Below are 6,311 nucleotides of genomic sequence, written 5' to 3'. Positions count from 1 at the left end.
AAGTTTTAATGTTTTATGGGATGGAAAAAAACCAACTCTCCTATCCAACTATAAAACATGCATTGGCACAACTTCTATGTGGAAATATAATTAGTAATCATTTATTACTTAAATAATTACTATTCATTATTCATTTCCAAAAGTTATAAAAAATAACTAAACATTATATAATATATTCAAAAAATAGTTATTAAAGAAGAAAATTCCAATTGCTTTATGGATATGATAGATCATCCATAAAATTATAATATATTCAATCATTGCGACCAATTGATAAAATATAATTAATTATTTATTTATATTTTAATTTTAAAATATAAAAATAAAAATATAATTATTAAAGAAGAAATTTCAATTGCTTTGTGGATATGATAGATCATCCAAAGAATTATAATATATTCAATTCTTGTGATCAAATGATAAAATATAATTAATTATTATTTATTTTTTAATTCTAAAAATGTAAAAAATAAAAAATATATATATTAAAGAAGAAATTTCAATTGATCTATGGATAAGATAGATAAATCCATAGATCTAAAACATATTTAGTCTTTATAGGTGGAGAAAAAATTACATTTTCAAATTTTTTGTTAATTTATATTTTCCCTAAATATCTTCAAGAAATTTCCATAAATCTACTGATAACACAAAAAAAATTGTGATTTTGAATGTAAGAAATGTAAATCAACATAAATTTAAACATTTAAGAAAAAAGAAATCACAATATGTTATACAAAATTGAAAAATTTTACCCATTTTTGTCATATTTTTTCAAATTTTGAAAAATCTTTAAAAGAAAATTAACGATTCACACTTGTTTCCTGCAAACTTTTGCAAATCTAGAACTCTAGGAATGAAGTTTGGAGTTTTAGAGTCATTTGGGGGTGAAAGAAGGCTTATTTCGGGGAAAAGAAGTTTGCTTTCTTCCTTTAATTTTTTTTTTCTTTTAGTTTTTGGTTGTATCTTTTTCGTCGATACATTACGGATACGCCCCGATACACTCCTAATACGCCCCTGATACGGGTCTGATACACATGAAAAAAAGGCAAAACGTTCGATTTCCATGCATATCCCATATCTATTTTTCAAAGATACGATACGATATGCCCCGTATTAGGCATATTGTATTGAAATTTTAAACCTTGGTTATAGGTTGCCACAATAAACACTCACCAGCTTTGAATATCGACATATGGTAGTTGTGATCCCAACACCTGCAATCATGATTGTTGAAATTCAAGTTGCTTTTTCAATTTTGAATGCTTCATCCTTTAGTAGACAACTAAGCACAAGCTACACTATTTATACCAAGGAGACTGACTGACTATCAATCTGTAGCTTGAGATATTATAACTGCTCGATTTAACCAAGAAAAGGGCAAAAGATAAGGTTGTCCTCAAATGGTGAGTGTGTTGCAAAGAGGAGTCTGGGTGGTTTGCCCAAATACTTTCATTTTGGCTGGTAAAAGTGCAGATGATTTAGAGTTAAAAGATGCAACAAAAGCTTGAGGAATGTTGTATTAGGTGTCTCAAGAAGACCCATTGTAAATCTGTAATTTGTACCGGCTAGCAAAAGTTTTTGGCAATATCAATGCTCAACTTTCAAATTAACCGAAGACGTAATCAGATAGCCCTACCAATTGGACAAGGCCCAAGGAGTTATTCCCCGAGTAGGTACTTCGACACTCAAGTCAGTAGGATAAAGAGGGATGTGGCTAGGACGAGCAAGTTGAGACAATGCTGGTCCTGAGTCGAAGAGATAGTGCAAAGAGGTATTCAAAGAGCACAGAGTTCCAAAAGGGTCCCTTACCTTGAGCGAGGAATACCTATTTATAGTTGGGTGTCTGTGTCCCAGATGGATAGGGCTTTTCGAGTTATCAAGATGAGGGCGTCCGCCAAGGTCTTTGGGAGGTTTCCTCTCCCCCAGCGGAGTCTGCTTCCTTATTCGTGCAAGACACTCATTCTTAGTCATGCTCTTCCATTATGCATGGCATCAACCTAACTTGATGGGGGTGGCTGCGGAGATTGCCATGTGCATACTTGGCCAACTCAATCCTCTCCTGAACACCACTCCCCTAGTTCCAAAGTTAAGGAGTGTAGTGCTCGGCCACAGTTGGGTGTGGAAGAGTTCTGCGGTCCTCGGCAGAGGAGCTTTAATTTCTTTGAGTTGACTGACCCAGAGTAAGGTCGGTTTATTGGGAGGGCCAGATGGTTCAAAGCTCGTGCAATTTTTGATATGGGTCGACAGATGCGTCATTTCGTCTTCCTGAGGTCACGTGCATGCGAAGGGCGGTATAGAATCAATATCGTTGATTTGGGCTGATTTGGATTGTTGGTCCCCCTTATAAAAGGGGAGGTGGCGAGCCATTTTACATTGTCATTTTGAGTGAGCGATCTTAGGAGCTCAACGAGAGTTAGTCCTCGGTTGGTGCTTTAGGTGTCCTACGGTGTAACTCATCGGTAAGATGTCTTCATCTTCCTTCTAATCTTCTTGTTCTTCCTCTTCGTCTAGTTCTTATATGTCGAGTAATGAGTCCGAGCTGGGGCCTCATTCTGAGGCCACTATGCTCGTGGTCTGCGAGGCCGATGCCCACAAGGCCGAGGTCAATGGGCCTAAGGGTGAGGTTGCTGCGGCAAAGGATGTTGTGGCCCTTCGAGAGGGCGAGCTCAGGGATACCGATAAGGCCTAAGTAGACATTGTGTCAGAAGAGGGGCTCGGTGCCCCTACGTGGTTCGATAGCCGTTTTGCGTCTTTACCATGTAGATTGACACCTGGGGACCTGGCCCGAATTAGGACCCTTTACTGTATTCCTGAGGAGTATGATTTGAGGTGCCCAGGTATCGATGAGAGGGCTTCCTCGGCTCAGTTGGGGGAGATTTGCATCTATGAGCACAACCTGATAGTCGGGTTGAGGGTTTCCTTTGAGTGAGGGTATCGAAATGGTGTTGAGGTGGTACTGCACTCAGCTAGTCCAGATGATGCCCAATTACTTTAGATACTTGGTTAGCCTCCTTTGTTACTACTCAGTTCATAACATGGACATCACCCTACCGATGTTCACATACTTTTTACACTTGAAGAAACACCAACAGGTTTATTATTACTTCTTGGCTTGGCAAAACAATAAGGTGCTCATCAGATCCCCCTCCTTGGTGAAACATTAGAAGGAGGGGTTCTTCTTTGTGTACTTCTCGGGGGGCTGGCCATTCCCCGTTGAGTCGTCAATCCCGAGGACCAAGGTGAAGGCATCAGCTGAGGCTAAGCTATCTAGGGAGGAGTTAGCGGCCATCAGGCGGATAAAAAGGGTAGACATGCTAGAGTACACATCATTCTCTATGTTGGTCCATGCCAGGCTGATAGAAAGGGTAAATACGCCTCAATTCCCCTTTGAGTGATCAAAAAGACTAGGAACTTGCCGGAGCCAAAGTCAAAGGCGCAATTTCTCAGGTTCAGCTTCATCTAGTATTTCCTGAGGGTGTCGAAGACTTCCTTTAGATCAACCAAGCGCTGCTCGGATTTCTTGCTCTTCACCAGCATGTCATCAGCATAGGCTTCCACGTTTTGACTGAGTTATTCCTTGAAGATGTGATTTACTAGCCTCTGATAAGTGGCATCAGCTTTTTCAGGCCAAAGGGCATCACCTTGTAGTAGTACAGTCCTCAGTGAATGATGAAGGATGTCTTCTCCTAGTCATCCGAGTGCATCTGGGGTTTGATTATAACCGAAGAAGGCATCCATGAAACTCAGGAGCTCGTGCCGTTGTGTCAACATTTGATTGATCCTCGGTAGGGGAAACTGTCATTCGGGCAAGCCTTGTTTAGGTCAGTGAAGTCAAAGCAAATCCTCCACTTTTCGTCATCCCATTTGATCATCATCACATTCGCCATCCAATCTATGTATGTCACTTCTTGGACGAAGCTGGCGTCGAGTAGCTTCTGCACGTCTTTGCTGATCACTTGCCACCGTTCCGAGGCAAAGCCCCTCTTCTTTTGCCTCACGGGTTGGTAGCATGTCTGCTACTAACCAGGTGAACATATCAGCATTGTCTCTGAGGAGTTGCACAATGTCATCTCGAAGGCAGCCTTCTTGGAGGGACCCTACTTGGACCATCTTCTCGGGGTCTTTGCCAAAGAGGGGCACCTGGACAAGGTCTTCCATGGGTAGGCCGTGTTGTGCCCGTAGCTCATCCCTTAAGTCCATGTTTCCTGTGGTGAGTGCTTCAGTGGTATGTGGTCTCCCTCTACAGGCCGTCAAGTAACGTTGCCTCGCAGTTCTCTGGTTTCCACGAGCTATGCCCACTCCATATGGGGTCGAGAACTTCATGACCAAGTGGTACGTGGAGACTGAGGTTTATAGAGCATTCAACATAGACCGGCTGAGGATGGCGTTGTAGGGGGACAAGACATGAATGACGAAGTCCACCATCGTCGTGGTGGCGATGAGGTCGTCACTTATTAGCAGTGGCAGGGTGATTTTCCCTTGGGGTATTAAGGAGTCCCCAGAGAATCCCACCAGGGGAGTGTTGACTGGCATCAAACAGTCCTTCCCGATGTCGAGTTGTTCGTAGGCTTCTTCAAATAGGATGTCGGCTTAGCTCCTTATGTCCACCAGTATCCGTCGAACCTCAAAGTTAGGGATCTCAACGATTATCACAAGGGCGCTGTCATGTGGTGTCTAAACCCCCCTAAGATTGTCATTGGTGAAGGTGATGGGAGCATCCTGCCTTGGCCTCTTTGATTCCTTGTCCTAAACTTGATGCATTATGGCATAGGCCTTGTAGGCTGAGCTGCTATCTCCTCCAGAGGTCATCCCGACTGGGGGAGTTCAGGCTGGTGGTGCATTAGGGCGGCACTCTTCTCCCTTTGGCTTGTGTTCCTTGATGTCTAAGATCCCGCCGAGGTACTCACGCCGAACGAGGTCCTCCACGTGATGGCGTAGGTTGCGGCAGCTCTCAATTTCATGGTCATGGTCTCGATGGAAACCATAGTACTTGTCTCAATTTCTTTTGTTGTTCTGGCACTTCATCTTTTGAGGCCACTTGATGAAGCTACGATCGCAGATCTGCATTAGTATCTCGGCCCGCGACGCATTCAGGGAATTGAAGTTTTTGTACATCGGCGATGAGGTCCTCAATCTGTGGTTAGGTCAACAGCCATGTCTCTGTCTGACCTGCGCTCATCATGGTATTTCCGCTTCTGATCATGTTGGTCCTTTTTACTCCTTTGTAGTGTTTGGGCTTCCTCGGTGTTCATGTACTTCTATGCATGTTTCATGAGCACAACCAGGTTGGGCAGAGGGTTCTTTTGCAGTGAGAAGTTGAACATTGAGGAGCGTAGTCTGCTCGTGATGGTTGCACGTCAGTATCGCTGTGGGCCTCCACCAGAGTTTCCTCTGGCTTCGCCCCGCTCAGGCATAGTTCACCATCTTTCGGGTCCCGACAGGCATGCTCTCACTTGAACCCTTCTCAAAAGATCTAGGTCGGTCGGCGGTGCAACCCACAAGGGGATCCCACCAGTCAGCTTCCTTGCGCCTTACTGGTTTACTCACCCATTGACTCGCACGCATGTCAGACTCCTTGGTCCGTGTTTCAAGACGGGCCGAATGGGGAGCCCACAGGCCGATGCCCGGAGCACGCAAGTGCCAAGGCATGCCTAAGGGTGCGTGCTGCCTTCCACGATCGTGACGACGACGTCTCCACGGGCATAACGCGACAACCCGGGCTTGGGGCGCCGCCACAATCCTTATCATAGCGACTGACCGCTCTAGAGCTTGGACCTGGAGGGCCTCAGTTCGACTAGGCACTCTCTCAGTTCTCCGATCTCGGTGTCTCTGTCAGTTAGGACCTCATTTACAGACTTTTCCCCTTTTGGGATCGCATGCCTGTCTCGGACCAAGTTGGATTCTGCTATCGAGATTAGTAGCTACTACAGATGTTGGCTGAGTCGTTCTTTTGCCAGTACTTGAGTGGAGTGGTATCTACTACGTGCATCATGCATGAGAGGTAGTCCTGGGGAGTCACATCTTCTAATGGCCATAGTCACTCGCGATCAGATTGGGCCCTATGCATGTTTGCATGGTGCCTTTTCTCGGTTTGAGGATCGGCTATAGTTGGCGCCTAAGCGGCAGGGTGAGTAACTTTGGGGTGTGAGACAATTGCCTTAGTGTCTCCATCATGGATAAGATACGGTTGACCCTCTACTGCATGGCTTGGAACTGCCTGTGGTCGACTCCTGCCTGATGTTGGGGCTCCCAAGGCGGGGAGATGCAAAGTGAGCGGGATCCCCGAGATGGGGAACGGGCTCTAGAGT

Source organism: Nelumbo nucifera, chromosome 1, assembly GCF_055504915.1.
Source record: "Nelumbo nucifera cultivar China Antique chromosome 1, China Antique-T2T, whole genome shotgun sequence".
NCBI classification, from domain to species: Eukaryota; Viridiplantae; Streptophyta; class Magnoliopsida; order Proteales; family Nelumbonaceae; genus Nelumbo; species Nelumbo nucifera.
The sequence above is the reverse complement of the archived record's forward strand: the minus strand, read 5'-3'. Positions refer to the sequence as shown.